The 18,636-nt window shown below is 36.0% G+C and overlaps 1 long non-coding RNA gene across 1 annotated transcript; it reads left to right on the top strand.

Annotated features, from left to right (window-relative positions):
• Positions 1-6,303: 6,303 nt before the first annotated feature.
• LOC112695695 (uncharacterized) lies at positions 6,304-11,026 on the top strand. The gene is made up of 3 exons (XR_011863829.1): positions 6,304-6,365; positions 6,510-6,593; positions 10,883-11,026. It is a non-coding gene; the product is annotated as an uncharacterized lncRNA (long non-coding RNA).
• Positions 11,027-18,636: the final 7,610 nt, after the last annotated feature.

Raw genomic sequence — 18,636 nt, 5'->3', positions numbered from 1 at the left:
ATAATTGAGTGATTGGCTTAGTTAGGCAAGCAGAAAAGGGTTTTGAGATGTTCAAGAGGTTTAAGTTGAAAACATCAGAAGGCAGGCACGCAAGTAATTTAGTTGGGAATAAAATATGGGAGAAAACAGTTAAGGTTTCAGAGTTATCTATTTTTCCGGATTAACTTTTCTTACTAACTATTTTAATCATGTAGGATTTAATTTATGGCAAACTATATGTGACTAGACCCTAATTCCTTAGACCTTTCTAGTCTCCTCTAAAATTCATTAACTGCCAATTCATTGGTCAATTAATTCCAATTAGAAGCTGCATGATCAAATTCCAGTTTATATGCCACAAAAACTCTAATTACCCAAAAATAAAATGATTATATGTCACGTATCCCATTAAATCCAGATAATTAAAATTTAGAAGAATATGTTTTCAAGCTATTGTTCAAGTAAAGAGCTTTTCCAAATTTTACAAGAACTCAAATAGAAAGAGGGTCATACTTCCGTTCCACCCAAATTCATAAGATAAAGTGTGAAAACAATTCTTAAATTATAAATCCATACATGAATTAAAGTAGAAAAAGTAATAAAATCAATCCATACAAATAGACAGAACTCTTAACCTTAACAATGGAGGATTAGTTGCTCATGGTTCAGAGAAAAATAGGATTCTCATAAAATATACAGAGTTCCAATTTGATGGCCTCCTTCAAGTAAACTAATGGAATCCCTTTTTATAACTAATCCTAATAAATTTAAAATCTAATTATCTAAAATTAAAAATAATATCTTTTCCTAAAAATAAGATTTGAATTTAAATCAGAATAATCAGCAGGTCTTCAGTTGATGGGTGGGGACCACATGTTTTGTCCATTCTGCAGCTTCTAATTTGTGTTTTCTGGGCTAAAAACTGGGTCAAAACAGCCCAGAAATCGTCCCCTGCGTTTTTCTACGTTTTCTGCAAGTGGCGCATGTCACGCGTACACGTCAGTCACGCGTACACGTCGATGGTCTTTTTCGCAAGTCACGCGGACGCGTCGGTCACGCGCACGCGTCGCTGTGCAATTCTTCAAATCACGCATACGCATCAGTCACGCGCACGCATCGCCATGGAAAGCTCTAAATCACGCGCAGGCGTGAGTCACACGTACGCGTCGCTCCTCGCTGCCATCTCCTTTGATTCTTATGCTATAGAAACTCCACCAAATCCAGCCAAATGTTACCTAAAATAAACAAAATTGCAAAAGACTCAAAATAGCATCCATATTGGCTAAATGATAATTAATTATTTATTAAACTCAATAAATTAGATGCAAATTCACCAAGAAAAGATAGGAAAGATGCTCACGCATCAGTATGTGGTTGTAAGACTCCTCCCAATCTCCATATATCTGAGCAATTGCCTTCTGCTTGCCCATCCAAACCTTCCTATAGCTGGGCTTGAACCCAAACTTCGAAGACACCGCATTCTGTAACACCTTAACCGAGATCGATACATTAGCCATCACCAATGATATAATCGAGGCACATATGACATGGTAATCGAGCTGCCTGTGATCCATCGAAATCTCCGTTAATTGACACGTGTGTGGTCCATTGCACTTTCTGACTTCCCAGTAGCCTTTCCTCTGCCTCATAGTGACACGGATCAGCCAGTTACAACCATTCCCGAACTGGACACACTTCCCATGATACTTCAACTGGTCGGACTCAAACACTTTATACTCTACACCACGCCGAATATTATAACTCTTGATTGTCAGTACAACTTCCTCTTTTGTTTCAAACCGTTGCCCGACCTCAAACTCGTCCGTGCCAATCACGCTAGGCCTTTCTCTGTGAATCACAGGGTGATGCTGGTCTACATTTGCGGCCTGGTTCATTGCTTCAAGGTCCAACGTGGTGAAGTGTCGAAGGTACTGCTGTGTACCACTGCTACCATGGGTTTGAGCTCCCCCGACAACTGCGGTGTCCTCTTCGCCGTCACTCTCGTCACCAATAATTGGTGGCTCCAAATCTGATCCATCATCACCTATAGTTGCCGCAAACAGATCTCTCTCTCTTACCTCCATGAATGTGGTGCACCATCCACTACAAGTGCAGATCCGATCGCAACTGCAAGCTGGAAGAAGCTATGCCCATCACCCAAGTCATCACCCGGGATAGGCAAATCAGCAGCAAAAGACGGGGACAAAACAAGTGGAGTCGCCGGTTGCCCTGTTGGAACGGCGGTGAAAGTCCCTTCTATGACGCCATTGGGCAGATTCGGAGCAGATCCCCTGTTGCTGCCCTCCACGTCAACCATTCTAGCAAACAACTCCAGCGTGCCTAAGTCGGGAAATCTTGCTTGACTGTGAAATATAACTCGCATGTCGTCATCACCCAACATCGCGTACTTCCCAAACTTAACATAACATTGCTTCAATGATATCGGAATACGAAAAAATAATTGCTTCACACGTTTTTTACTACACTTTCCAGCCTTCTCTAATATACTACTGTGCAAATCCATCAACGTCGTTGACGGAGTTATAAACACACCTATCTGCTTTTTGCTAGAAAAAGTTACACCCTCACTTGTGTTTTCATCAATTTTTCTCCGGTGATGTACTAACAAGAAAATACTCTCCGCCATCTCTCACACCCTTAACAAATGTCCTGTGTGTTTCATCTGTTTGAAACTCCTTCATTTATAGAGTTTCTACCTGTGTAAATCGTCCTTACCTCCTTAGGGTTACTAACTTGGGCATAAAGTGTCCCAGCCCAGTTAGTGTTACGAACCAACACATAAATCGCGTCAGGCTGAAGAGGGTCTCAATAAGGCATAAATCGTGGCAGCCCAATGAGGTTTAGCCCATGTACACGTGAAACCTACTACCCTGTGATGATTTATAGTCTCCTTCTAACCCTAGAGACCCTGACAGGATTTACGCTTAATTTGCCTTACAAGTTCATACATTAATCGTCCTAGGCTGAGATGATTCACGTTTTATATAATCCTCTGCATCTTAGGACGATTTATATAATAATAGCAAGAGAGTAATCACGTTGCAGAATCCGTTTCAGGGGAATCAGGTAATTTTGACTCCCATACAATTTATTTAAGTAAAAAATCCTTAGTATTAGATATAGATTGACGACAAATATTTCAATTATAAAATTTAATAACTATAATTAATTTCATTTTATAAGATATAATTAAATTAAAGATAAGGTGACATCTAGTTAACATTTATCCCAATTTTTTTAACCAAACTAGTAAACAGAGACTTACAGTATGTTTGAAAACATATATTTACATTAATTCTTAACTTTGGATTGAAAATAAAAAGACAAAAATTCAAATTGCATATCTAGAATTTTTCAATATATTAAAAGTGGATTTTTAACTAAGCTTATTAGAATGAATAAAAATACTATTTGTACATTAAAATTAATTTTCATATGTGTATTATTTAACCTATTTTTAGTATATATTTTATATTCTAACATATTTTATATTAATAGTTAATTTGATAACTAATTTTAATGTATACTAAAATTCTAAAAATTGAATCAATTTATTCATTCAACCGGTTTAATCTTAATTTAATCGAAATAACTATTTTATAATAAAATAATAATTAAAATACAAATAAACACACTAAAACATAATTTTAATCTAATATAAATTTTAAAATATCATTCAAATTATGTAAGTATTTAACTTAATTCATGCATTTACTATAATTATAATACTGCGGTAACTAACAAAAATACAAATTAAATGAAAAACATTCATGTTGTTGTAATATGGATGTCTATTTAATGGTATGTGACTTTCTTCCTAATATGGGCGGCTCACTATTTTAATAATAGAAGGCTCAAATTCTCAAGATGAATTAACTTAATGAAATTTAAAAAAGTGAACTTTGTATGTATATAAATAGAGAGAGTGTGGTCTGAGACAGAATACACAAGATTAGCATAAAACACTTCTCTCTATATATATGTACGCTACAATTAGGGGTGGAAACAAGTCAGGTCAGACCAAGCTTTGCTCTTAACAGGCTTGGCCTGTCATACAGTTGATTGGTCTGAGCTTGGCCTGCAGCCTGTTATAGACTCTTTATAAAATATTAGGCCTGCCCTGTTATTCAACCTAGCCTGGCCTGAAGCCTGTTAAAAAGCCTGATAATTTTTTTTACAAAAATAAAAATATTATTTAAAAAATTTATTTTTTAATAAAAATTATTATATATAATATGTCATATATTTAATATTTATAAAAAATTTTAAATTTCTAACATATTTAAAATATACAAAAATATTTATAATAAAATATAATAAATTTAAAATATCTCATAATTTTATTAATAATAAATAATTATTTATATATTTAATTATATTTTAACAGGCTCAGGCAGGCCTGACAGGCCTATAAGGCTAATTAGTAAACCTGGGCCTGGCCTATTAATGTATTAAGGCTTTTAAAAGAGCCTGGGCCTACACCTATTTTATAACAGGACAGACCAGGCCAGGCCAAACACAGGCCAGGCCAAACACAGGCCAGGCTGCAGGCCCCTGGCAGGCCGCCTGGCCTTTTTCCACCCCTAGCTACAATATATAAAAGAGTGAATTATTAAGAAACATATGAATTATCTTAGTTATATTGAGATAATAATTTTAGAGAATATTAATACTAAAGTTTGCTATTTATACTTTTCTATTCTCTATTTATTTTTTTATTTATTTATTTTACAACACATTATTAGCACGAGGATTTAATCAAAATTTAAGAAGGTACAGGTAATAAGTTTACATTATGTCAAAACTCTCTCATTTTGAATTTAATGCTCTTAATATATCTAGAGACAACTATTTATTATGGATATTAGATGCCGAAATCTATATTGATTCAATGAATTTTGGAGATACCATTAAAGCTGATAATAAAACATCCCAGAATGATAAAGTTAAAGTCATGATCTTCTTTCATCGTCATCTTGTCGAAGGATTGAAAAACGAGTATCTCACAAAAAATCATGCAAATCTTTGAAAGAACCTTGAAAAAAGATATAACTATCAAAATACAGTGATACTTCCTTAAACTTGATACGAATAGACGCATTTGCGTCTACAGGATTTTAAATTTATAAATGAATATAATTCAGCAATGTTTCGAATCACCTCACGAATAAAATTATGTGAGAAAAAAACTGATATGATATGTTAAAAAAAAACTTTTTCGACCTTTCATGTCTCGAATGTACTTCTAGTAATAGCAAGAAAAAAATTTAAAAAATATTTTGATATAATTTCTTGTCTTCTTGTTAATAAATGAAACAATAAATTACTTTTAAGAAATTATGAAAAGTACTTAACTAACGCCACCCCATTTTCTAAAACAAATACAAAAAATTATAATTTCAAAAGAGATAAATAACAAGATTTTATTAAAAAAAATTATGGAAAAAAAATCTCAATACTTAATTATTGTATATATGCATCTCATATGTAAATGTATTTCATCTACACTTTCAGAAACGTGGTGACTTATTTTTGTTTAATAGTATACGTTAATCCATTATCCATTGACTTAAAATTTACATGTAAAATCCAACTTTTTAAACAATATAATTAAATTTCATAAGAAATATCATTAATTCACATTTACAATCAAAATAAAAATATAAATAATATTAGTGGCTGATATTTTGTATTAATATAAATTTTGATATTATGTTATAAGCATGTTTAATTATTATGTCGTTAAATATTTAATTATTCTGTTGTGAAAAGTTTTGAATACTTGACCATGCTACCAAAAAATATAAAAAATATTATGTGCATAATAAAAATTATATGTATATTGGCATGTGCTGTTCTATACCTTTTTAATTTAATTTCGTATTTAATATATACTCTATAAGAATAATGAATTTGGTAGTTAATTTTTGTTGTATATTTAGCATAATTGAAAAATATATAAATAAAAACTTTATATATATATATATTCATGGTTTATAAATGTAGCCAAAATGATATATGATATTATTTCAAATACAAATAATAGATGAATTAATTTCGGCTAATTACCATGATAATAATAATGCAAGTGTAATAATAAAAGAATTAAAATCAACATTAGTATTTACAATACAATATTGTCTTATAATTTGATTTATAATTTGATCCCATACAGGTTATTAAACTTTGAAATGTCTGGCTTGCTCAAATAGGCAAATATCATCAACACAACACAGTCAAGGCTATTAGTCAATAGTCAACACTAACTTCTCCCCTTGTTTTTGTTTCAATAAGCCTATATTACATTTTCACCCAGCACAGGGCAGTGGACTAAAATTATTCAACAAAAGAAAATAGTTCAACAGGTATGAATGTTTTTGACATTTTGATTTTAAATGCACTTCGTCTTCGTGGCTGAAAAAGAAATTCCTTTGGCCTTGGGTTCCAATTTTGTAGGTTGTTCGATCAATTAGGGTTTAATCTCTTACGATTATTTGATCCAATTTCAGCATTGAATATGGCCGTCTCGAAATCCGGTGCCGGAGAATTCTTTCCAGACAAGAAGCATGTCAGAAACTCTTTAGTCCCCGTTGGTAAGTATTTTTTTTTTAATTTCGTATTTTGCATTGTATATAATCTAGGTTAGGTTTCACGCGTTCAACTTTATTCTTCACATTTTTCGTGCGTCCGATCCTTCTTCTAATTTATTTATGTATTTGATCCTTTATTCGTTAAATGCATTGGTGTGAAAGAGTTATTTGATGTATTTGGGGATAAAGAATTGCTATGAACTGTGTTGGATATGAATTAGGATCGACCTAATCACCTAGATACTTTGGAAAGTAAATTCAAGGGGTTTTTTTCATTTGCCGTTTCAATGAATTAAGATATTGACTATGAAAAATGTCTAATTAGTAGAAGGTTCTAGTATTTGGAGATATTCCTGATGAATATTTTTGTTTCAAGATGTATAGGATTATCATGCGTCACTCTCCAGGATGCCATAATTGAGAAACTAAGATTTTACCCCCACTAAGAATTATTGTATGGCAATTTCTTTTAAAAGTATGAGGCATTAGTGCAAGTTTATTTGAGTATTATGCATGAAACCTGAATTTACCAACTTTGAGTTTGATTAAAACTAATCAAGTTACTTAGTTGCCGTTGCTGACCATCAGGGACAAATGGATTTAGATGATAATAGTAAAAGTTGGACATTAGGGTTTTCACTCCGAAGGGTAAAGAAACTTGTGCCTTTTTGTCAAGATTGAAATTGAGATGGACAATAGGGGCTTTAACTTTAACTTTTTAATGATTATGCAAATATAAAAGCATAGGTGTCTATATCTACATTTATAAAAGAAAGAAGAAAAAAAGGATTTCATAATTCATAATCAGATTGGTTTTTTATACATGCAATGGAGTAGGAATTGTCAATTTTGGAAGATCAAATTTAGTTAACATAGTGATTCTAATTGCTTGATCCTAATGTGTGTGTTTTTCCTTCATTGTTGCTGATTGGAATTTGGAGAAGGTTCTTTGTGCTTCTTGTGTCTTACCATTGAACTTCTGTTGCTGTCCTTCAAATTTGATCAACTCTAGTTTGTTAATTTTAGGTGCTTTTATTACCACTGGTGTGCTAACGGCTAGATTGATTAGTTTTAGACGAGGTAACTCTCATTTAGGGCAGAAACTAATGAGGGCTCGTGTGGTGGTCCAAGGCGCTACGGTGGCTCTTGTGGTTGGCACTGCCTATTATTATGGAACCCAATTTTGTCAAGTCGGATCAGTTTGAATTTAAGTTAAAAAAATATTAAGCCTAATTCAAACCTAATCAAATACATACATTTTAATTGGCTCGAGTATATTTTTCGTTTAAACTCAATCCCACTCGATCCTATAACACTTCTACTAAATGATGAGCACATTGTGGTGGGAACTGGGACATGATGAGCACATTATGGTTGCTTAGAATTAATATGTCATTGATACGAGTCCAAGTACCAACTCTGGCTCAATGGAGGAGACTATAGATGATGAAGAGATGTTTGGGTTAAGTAATTCAGGTCTCCAATAGAAGAACGAAAGGGAAATGAGGCAGCCACATTGGAAGAAGGACTACGAGCGTGAAGGAGCGTAGCAGGGAAATAATGCTTGAGACAATAGCAATAGTTAGTTATATAACCACCTAGTAGAGAGAGTCATATATAGCATGGAATGAAGTCACAAAAGGCATGTAAAAAATATCATATATTGAGGAGTCTCCCTTACTCGAAAAGAGAATCATTGTCTTATCTTTACTGTCGCTTCTGTTAATTCTTCTTATTTGATGTTATTGTTTACTAGTGTGATTCTTTGTGTTAATTGTTGATTCTGGAACTATTTCTTTGGTTACATTGCCAAGGAGTACCAAGTGGAGTACTAATTGGTGCTTTTATTGAGAGGCCAACGATGGTGGAAGGAACTCGCCTACACTACAAAAGAAAAGGCTTTTACCGTGACTATAACTAGTAAAAAGGGTGACCATAGATCTATGGTCATGGTTTTGGACCTATGGTCACGGTTTTTTTATCATGGCCTATTCTCTCGTGGCCATAGGTCTATGGTCACGGTTTTTTTTATCTATAGTCACGGTTTCTATGGTCACGATTTCAATTTTCAAGTTTTGACACTTTAGGTCACGTTTTTTTACCGTGACCATAGGTTAATCTATGGTCACACGTAAAAACCGTGACCATAGCCTTATCTATGGTCACGGTTAGTCTCTATGGTCACCCCTCCTTAAGACCGTGACCATAGTCTTATCTATGGTACGATTTTTGCCATGACCATAGCTCTATGGTCACTCCCTCCTTAAACCGTGACCATAGCCTTATCTATGATTACGGTTTTCGCCGTGACCATAGCCTCTATGGTCACTCCTCCTTAAAACCGTGACTATAGCCTTATCTATGGTCACGGTTTTCACCGTAACCATAGATTTATGGTCACCCCTTCTTAAACCGTGACCATAGCCTTATGCCCTTATCTATGGTCACGATTTTTGCCGTGACCATAGCCTCTATGATCATCGCTCCTTAAAATCGTGACCATAGCCTACTCTTTTTTATGAGATTTATTTTTTTAAAGCATAATCGCATCCCAAATTTATGATAATCACAAAATAAGTCTAAAAATGAGAAATTCAAAAAATCTTGATCATAAAATTTATATTATAAGTTAGATATGTTTTTATTCGTTATATGTAATACGGGGTAAAGTCTGTTTACAAAAAATACATAACACATCAAAATATTACATTTAGATTACTAAATTATATATATATGGAAAATATTTTCTTCATATCATCCCCACTATGTTCAGCACATCTCTCAATTAGCCTCAACAAAATTTGGCATCCTCGCTGTGTTCAACATATCCAATGCTATCCGATGAGCACTCTGCAGTAATTATTTAGTGTTAACATTGCTAGAAACGAAATCTAAAGCAACATTTTAAATTTAGCTTTTCACCAAAGAAGAGACAGAGGTTACACTTGTTCAAAACTAACTTATTAGTCACGAATGAAATCTGCAAGAAAATGAACCATTTCTTCAAGAAGTGCTATGTAAACAACAATTTTGACAACTATATATAACTATACAAAAAAGTAAATGAGAAGTCTGTTTCAAACTTGTTATGTCGTTTCATTAAACATCTTTCAAAAACTAGTTGTTTACGTGAAAGTGCAAAAAATATACTAATACATATAATCTATCATTCATAACAGATAATAAAAAAAGGGGGATTATAGCTAAACATAAACAAAAATTTTGATAAGTGTTTATTGATCCTATCTTTCATATCTTTCTGGCCATGGATCTGGTATATCATCATCGTATTAAATGTATGAAAGGAAGGCAAGGGAAGAATGGAAATATTTTCAAGCGTTTCCTTTGCCCATTTATTGATGAAAGGATGGTTTTTTTAAGTGCAGTAGAATTCTGCAGCTCGAGCCTTGAGTTTCGAACTGATTGTATAGCTTGTGCCTCCTCGTCAAAGATCCTTAAAACATGGCTGAGATCCCCATTCTGCCACATCAAATTAACAAAAATCAAATCAATCATACATGCATCAAAATCAAGCAAGAACATAAAAACAGTAGTAGAGAAAATCACCAAAACTAGAGCATGATAAAGGTTTTGTTAGGAAGGAGCAGCAAAGTGGTATGTTAGCAGAGAAAGAAATCAAATCCCAATAGATCCAGTTGGACTCAAATTGTCTTTTGGTACTATGCTATAACAAGACTTGTTATCAATTATGATGATCATAGTCCTAAGGTACAAATATTTTTTATGTGACTTCTTAAAATTTCTACTAAATTATTCTTGATTTAGCTATATATCCATATAATAAATTATGATTTAGTTATCAACAATGTGAGTAAAACATTAGTTCTATATAATAAATAAGTTAAGTTGAAGTATATTAGTATTATTATGAGGAAAAATGAATAATAAAGTGCATTGGGTTCTACAGCAGCAACAGCAAAATTAATATCTACCAATAGCATAAAGTGCACCACTGACTCCTATAACAGCAAGAACATATCTTTGGAAATGCACATAATGCCTACATAATAAAAATAATGCACACAATGCCCTAACATGCATATCTGAAAAAAAAATCGTCCTTAGCATTGCAACAAATTTTAACATGATCGTTTCGTTAAGAAAGGAACAAAAATAAAAATAATAATTACAGAATTAAAAGACAAAATTTACCTTACTCTACCTTACCTAGTACAATATCAATGGTAGAAATGATCAATTAATCTACTCTTCATTAACAACAAGTTCAATATTAACTATACACAATTAATTAATTAATCAATTCTCTGTAGCATATGAACATGATAGGATCAAAGAACAAATTAAAGCAGGCAAATTTAAAGAAGAGTGATGAGAATGAAGAGAAGAAGAGCAGCAATGAAAGAGTACTTGATTGCACCGACAAGAATGGCGAAGAAGATGAACAATAGCTGCCAGAGAACTTGAACACTCACCCATGTCAGAATCCCAGTCAACCCAAGCGCAACCACGTTGTCTGGGTCAAGGTAAAAAAGAATTTTTGATAAATCACTATTTTATGGTTTATAATGTGTTTAATTGTGTGGTTTTATCATGATCTTTATCCACTTATTCATATAATTAACATGCATTTATATTTTCTTCCTAAAATTATATGATTGAAAACTTACTTCCTAGAGACTTTTAATTAGGTATTTTAATTCTCCTTTATCCTATTCGATGCCATGATCTGTGTGTTAAGTGTTTCAGGCTTTATAGGGCATGAATGAATTGGAGATTGGAAAGGAAGTTTGCAAAAATGAAAGGAATACAAGAAATTAAGGAGATGACCAGCGAGAAGTGTCGCGGCCGTATGGCTCACGCGACCGCGCGAAAGAGAGGAAATCGCAGTGACGCGGCCACATGGCTCACGCGACCGCGCGGATTGGAAAAACATAAGTGACGCGGAGGCATGGACGACGCGCTCGCGTGGGAAAGCAAAACGCCGAATGACGCATCCGCATGAATGACGCGACCGCGTGGCGTGCGCGATCTGCAGAATTTCAGAAGTCGCTGGCAGAGTTTCTGGGCCGGATTTCAACCCAGTTTTCGGCCCAGAAACACAGACTAGAGCCAGGGAACATGCAGAAACAGAGGAGAACAATTCATTCCACATAATTTTTAGTTTTAGATCTGAATTGGCTCCTCTCCTAGGTTTTTATCACTTGACATTCATAATTAGGATTTTTGGAAGATTTTGCTTTTTAGCTTTTGAGAAGAGGCCACCTCCGGTACTAGTCATTATACTTTGCTATTTACTTTTTGTTTATTCTTCCATATCATTATTCTCTCTAGAGTTGACATTGGATTGTTTTCACAAGTTATTAATATAGAATAATATTTTTATTTAATCCTTTTTCATCTTTTATTTATAATGTCTTCCTTTAATTCCTTTTTATATGTTATGAGTTCTACATTCACAATGAGCGAGTAGTTCCCTAACTTGATGGGGAGTTGATTGAAAGGAACCCTTGAGTTGGGATGCTTGAAAGGATAATTATAATTGGGTTCATTGTTGGAATGTCCTCTATTCACAGACACTAATCCTTTTCAATGAGCGGATTGGGACTTGTGAACAGAAACAACATTCCAACGTGTTTGACTCTCCCTTACCTAGTAAGGGGTAACTAAACAGAGCAACCTTCAATTATCAATTAATCTTGAGAGTACTTCAACAAGAATAGGGCTTCCAACTAATCTACTCCCAGTCAAGGCTTTTATTTAGAATTAATTAAATTCTCTATTTTAATTTCCTGTTTATCAACTCAACCATTTTTGAAAACACCTTATTGATAAAATAGCACATCTCCCTACAACTCGTTGGGAGACGACCTGTGATTCATAATCCCAGTATTTTAATTTTAATCTTTGTGACAACCCTTTTTAAATTGATAAGCGGATTTTCGGCTGGTTAAGGACTGTACTTGTAATGTATTTCTATTAATAATTTCTTAACTTGCCAGTTTCTGCCACGTCAATTTTTGGCGCCGTTGCTGGGGAGTTGCAACAGTGTGCTAATTTATTGATTGGTATTTATTTTATTGCAATTTTTTTCTTTTTATTTTGTCACTATGAGCTGTACGTTTCTTTCGTTAAATGACGTGTTCACTTCCTGATCCAAGCTTGCCAGTATTTGATCCTGAGATTGAAAGAACTCTTTCACATATAAGGTAAGCTCGGCGTCGGCAAGTCCTCTCTGAGGACAAACCTGAAACGTCATTTAAGGGAGAAACAAGCTCCTTCTCTACTGATCCAGTTGATTTACGTGCAGGCGACATGGCAGCGCCAAGGAGAGTCACTATCTAGGAGGAAGGTGCCCCTAATTTTACACTACAACCATTCCAGGCACACCATCCAGCAGTGGCTGTGGATTTTGAAATAAAGTCTTCGCTACTCAACTTGATGCCCAAGTTTCATGGCTTACCTGCTCAAGAGCCTATCAAGCACCTTAGGGACTTTCAGACCGCTTTGTTCTACTGTTAAGCGTGATGGCACTGATGAAATCTCCATTTTGTTAAAAGCCTTCCCATTCTCTCTTGAGGGAAAGGCAAGAGAGTGGTACTACACTCAACCCGAAACAACTGTTTTCAACTGGGATACGCTTAGAAGAGAATTTTTGGAGAAATTCTTCCCAGCTGAGGTTGTTGATAAACTAAGGAAAGACATGTCCATGATCGTTCAGGATGAATCTGAAACTCTTTATGAATACTTGGAATGCTTCAATAATCTTCGATAGGCATGTCGCCACCATATGATTGACAATATAGTGTTGCTCGGCTACTTTACACAGGGCATGAGATCTCAAGATAGGACACATTGGAAGGTGCTAGCAATGGGTCTATGAAAAAGTACAAGACTACGGAAAAAGCATGGCAATTGATCAGCAACTTAGCTGAATCTACTAGAAATCACAGGCAGAAACAAAGTCGGTCAAGAGCTGTTGCAGAGGTATCCACTAGCAAAGAGACTGCTACTATAGCTCAGAGCTTATGTGAAATGACTAACCTATTGAAGCAGATGCAACTAAATCAACGACAGCCTCAGCAAGTTCAGCCTTCTCCACCACAGCACATCCAGCAGTTGGTTCCACAAAGATTATGCAAAATCTGTGCAGATTACAGTCATTATACTGATGAGTGTCCGCAACTCCAACCAGAAGACCATATTGTAGCAGCCACTCATAACTTCTATGACTGCCCCAATCAAAGGTACAATCAATGTGGCAACTATAACCAAGGATGGCAGGATAACTCTAACCAAGGTTGGAGAGATAATTCTAACCAGGGTTGGAGGGACAATCACAACAGAGGAGGCAGAGATAACAATGGAAAGCAGAGGTGGAATAACAATAACAACTTCAGGCAGCAGAATCAGAATCAAGCCTATAGAGCACCTTATCTAAGACAGTCTCAAGCATCTCAGCAGCCCTCTCAGATCACTTATCCATCTTCATCTCCTAACGATGAGTTACTACAATCCATTGATCGGAGACAACAGGCCATGAAAAACAACTTTACTGCTACTCTGAATGGTCTGACTTCTACTTTGCAAGTCCTTGTCTCACAGATTGGATCAATGACCAACTCCAACAACCAGTCCTCAAGCTCTAGTGGACTCCCTTCTCAACTATTACCCAATCCAAAGGGTGGTATTAATGCCATCACCCTAAGGTCCGGAACCAAATTGCAAGAGATGAATCAAGAAGAGTCAAACCCACCAGAACACGCCTCAGCTGAAGAGGTAGTGGAATCAGAAGATGTTGAGGAAGAAACTGATATACAGGACATGGCTGAGGAAGAAGACACTAAGTCACAGGAAGAAGCACCAAAGGGCGCAGACACTGCAGAAAACGCCATTCTTATTCCATTTCCACAACTCGCAAAGAAGCCCAAGAAGCAGTTGGAACCTGATCCCAAAATGGTAGAAATATTCAAGAAGGTTGAGGTAACTGTTCCCCTTTTTGATGTCATTCAACAGGTACCTAAATATGCAAAGTTTCTAAAAGATTTGTGCATACATAAAGACAAAATTAATGAATTAGAAACTATTTCTTTAAGAAGTTCTATATCTACTTTAATGGGAAATATACCTGAAAAATGTAGTGACCCAAGTCCATGCATGGTTAACTGTACCATTGGAGGTGTGATATTTTCTGACTGCATGTGTGATTTAGGAGCATGTGTTAGTATAATGCCCTTATCTGTATATGATGCTTTGAGGCTCCCTCCCTTAAAAAGGTCGGCAGCTCATTTTGTGTTAGCAGATAAAAGTATTATTACAGTGGCTGGAGTTGCTGAAGATGTATTAGTGGGCATTAAAGGTCTAACTTTCCCCATTGATTTTTACATCCTGGAGATGCCCCAACATGACTCAAAGAAGCCATCATCAATCCTACTCGGAAGACCTTTCTTGAAGACCTCGAAGTTCAAATTAGATGCTTTCTCAGGAACATACTCTTTTGAAATAGACGGACAAGTAGTAAGCTTCAATCTGAATGGAGTTATGAAATACCCTCCAGAAGATCACTCTATCCTCCAGTGTGACATCATAGATGAAACCGTAGCTGAAGTTCACCTAGAGGAGTTTGAAGAGAAGTACATAGGACAAGGTCCAAGTGTGGGGACATTCCCAGAGGACAAAGAAAGTACTCTACCACTGCCACCAGCTCCAGATAATTCAGAGCCTGACCATGAACAGAAGTCAGAGCTGAAACCTCTTCCTCCACACCTTAAATATGCTTACCTTGAAGACAAGCAGAAGCTTCCAGTTATCATTGCACGAGACCTCACTTCTCAACAGGAAGAGCAATTACTTAGTGTGCTAAGGAGGCACAAGAAAGCAATTGGGTGGAGTTTAGCAGACATAGTAGGTATCAACCCTCACGTTTGTGAGCACAGAATCTTTTTAGAAGAAGGAGCAAGACCTATTCGTCAACCCCAAAGAAGACTGAACCCCACTATCTTAGAGGTTGTCAAGAAGGAAGTGACCAGACTACTAGAGGCAGATATTATCTACCCCATTTCAGACAGTGAATGGGTGAGCCCAGTACAAGTGGTACCCAAGAGGTCTGGAGTCACTACAGTAAAGAATGAGTATGGAGATCTCATAGCTACCAGAGTTTAGAACGCCTGGAGGGTCTGCATTGATTACAGGCGTCTCAATCAAGCCACTCGTAAGGATCACTATCCTCTTCCATTCATTGATCAAATGCTGGATCGCCTGTCAGGTAAATTACATTATTGCTTTTTAGATGGTTATACAGGATATTTCCAGATTCATATAGCTCCTGAGGATCAAGAAAATACTACTTTTACCTGTCCTTTTGGGACCTATGCTTACAAGAGAATGCCTTTTGGCTTGTGCAATGCACCAGCTACTTTCCAAAGGTGCATGATGAGTCTTTTCTCTGATCTTATTGAAGACTGTATGGAAGTTTTTATGGATGATTTCAGTGTTTATGGTGATTCTTTTAGCCTTTGCTTAGATAGTCTATCTAGAGTATTAGATAGATGTGTCAGTACAAATCTTGTATTAAATTTTGAAAAATGTCATTTTATGGTTAAATAAGGTATTGTACTAGGACATGTTGTGTCTAATACTGGCATTTCTGTAGATCCAGCAAAGGTGGATGTTATTTCTGGTTTACCTTACTGATAAATCCCGATTTTGTGGTTTATCTTGTGCTTATTTTGGGGGATTTTATCACATTTTCTCACATGTATTCAATGAAATAGCATGGTTTTGCAATTCTCCCTTGATTTGTGCTTAAATGTGAAAACATGCTTTTTAGACCCTAAAATTGGTGATTTTAATTCACTTTAATTCCATTTGATGCCTTGATGTGTTTGTTGAGTGATTTCATGTTCATAAGGCAAGTATTGGATGGAAGAAGTGAGGAGAAAAGCATGCAAAATGGGAGAACTCATGAAAAAATGAAGGAACCGTAAAGCTGTCAAGCCCGACCTCTTCGCACTCAAACGACCATAACTTGAGCTACAGAGGTCCAAATGAGGCGGTTCCAGTTGCGTGAAGGTAAGGATCCTTTCATTATTTCTTATGCGTCTAAAACTTTAGACGCCGCTCAGTCCAATTACACTACTATTGAAAAAGAGCTTCTTGCTATTGTTTTTGCTCTGGATAAATTCTGAGCCTATTTACTTGGTACAAAAGTAGTAGTGTATTCAGACCACGTAGCTCTAAAGTATTTATTAGCTAAAAAGGAATCCAAACCAAGGCTTATATGTTGGATACTGCTACTACAAGAATTTGATTTAGAAATAAAAGATAGGAGTGGTAACCAGAATCTCGTGGCAGACCACTTGAGTCGCCTTGAGCACATTAAAGATGACTCCACTCCTATAGCTGATAATTTTCCATTTGATAACCTACAAGCAGTATCTGAGGTAATCCCTTGGTATGCACCTGTAGCTAATTATCTAGTCAGCCGCACTTTTCCTCCAAACTTTACTAAGCATCAAAGAGACAAGCTGAAAAGCGAGTCTAAATATTATATATGGGATGACCCATATTTATGGAGATGTGGCGCTGACCAGGTAATTAGAAGATGTGTGCCTCAATCAAAATTCCAGTCCATTTTAGAGGCCTATCACTCATCTGAGAATGGAGGACATTTTGGCCCTCAAAGAACAGCTAGAAAAATCTTAGACTGTGGATTCTGGTGGTCTACTCTTTTTAAAGACGCTGCTAAATTTTGTAAATCTTATTTCCCATGCCAAAAATTTGGTAATATATCCCAGAGGGATGAAATGCCTCAACAAATTATGCTTTTCTGTGAAATTTTTTATGTTTGGGGCATTGACTTCATGGGTCCATTTCCAAATTCTAATGGCCACCTCTATATACTGTTAGCTGTAGATTATGTTTCCAAATGGGTGGAAGCCATTCCTACTCGTACCGATGATGCTAACACTGTTGTTTCCTTTGTGAGAAACCACATTATTTGTCGCTTTGGATCACCACGAGCAATCGTGAGCGATTAGGGCACCCATTTTTGTAACAGGAGACTAACAGGTTTACTGAAGAAGCATGGGATCATTCATAAAGTTGCAATTGCCTACCATCCTCAGAGTAATGGGCAAGCCGAGGTGTCAAACAGAGAGATAAAGCGTATTTTGCAGAAGATAGTCAAACCTCATAGAAGAGACTGGAGCACCAGGCTACAAGATGCACTCTGGGCATACAGAACAGCATACAAGACACCCATTGGGATGAGCCCTTTTCGCTTAGTTTATGGAAAAGCTTGTCATCTTTCAGTTGAAGTAGAGCACAAAGCTTTTTGGGCAGTAAAGGAGAGCAACATGGGAATTGAGAAAGCCGGAGCTGAACGGAAATTACAACTGCAACAACTGGAAAGCCTTCACCTAGAAGCTTATGAGAACTCAAGACTATACAAGGAGAAGATGAAGGCTATACATGATCAGCACATCAAGAGGAAAGAATTCCAACATGGAGATTTAGTCCTCCTTTACAAATCTCGACTGAGGCTCATGCCAGGCAAGTTGAGATCAAGATCGGAAGGTCCATACAGAGTAGAGAAAGCCGAACCGTACGGAGTTTATCACCTAAGTCACCCTTCTAGCTCCGAACTTATCAAGGTTAATGGACATCGCTTAAAGCTGTACCATGGTGAGAAGATGAAGAAAAACAAGGAGCTTGAGATCTTCCTCTTGGAAGATCCCCACATAGCCAAAGACTGAGCTAGTGGAGCGTCCAACTTACGGACGTTAAAGAAAAGTGCTAGGTGGGAGACAACCCACCATGGTATGATCGTTCCTTTCTTTGTTTTTATTTTCATATTCAATAACTCTTCTCTTTCTTAGTACATTTTGTGCATCTGCATTTACATGCTTAAAAAATAAAAAATAAATAATAAATAATAATTAAAAATTAAAAAAATTACGCAACGCGACCGCATCATTGACGCGTTCGCGTCGCAGGTGGTTTGGAAAGATTAAGAAACGAACAGAGAGTCACACAGGAGCGTGGCTGTAGGCGTGCCAATGGCACA

Source organism: Arachis hypogaea, chromosome 1, assembly GCF_003086295.3.
Source record: "Arachis hypogaea cultivar Tifrunner chromosome 1, arahy.Tifrunner.gnm2.J5K5, whole genome shotgun sequence".
NCBI classification, from domain to species: Eukaryota; Viridiplantae; Streptophyta; class Magnoliopsida; order Fabales; family Fabaceae; genus Arachis; species Arachis hypogaea.
The sequence above is the reverse complement of the archived record's forward strand: the minus strand, read 5'-3'. Positions and strand labels throughout refer to the sequence as shown.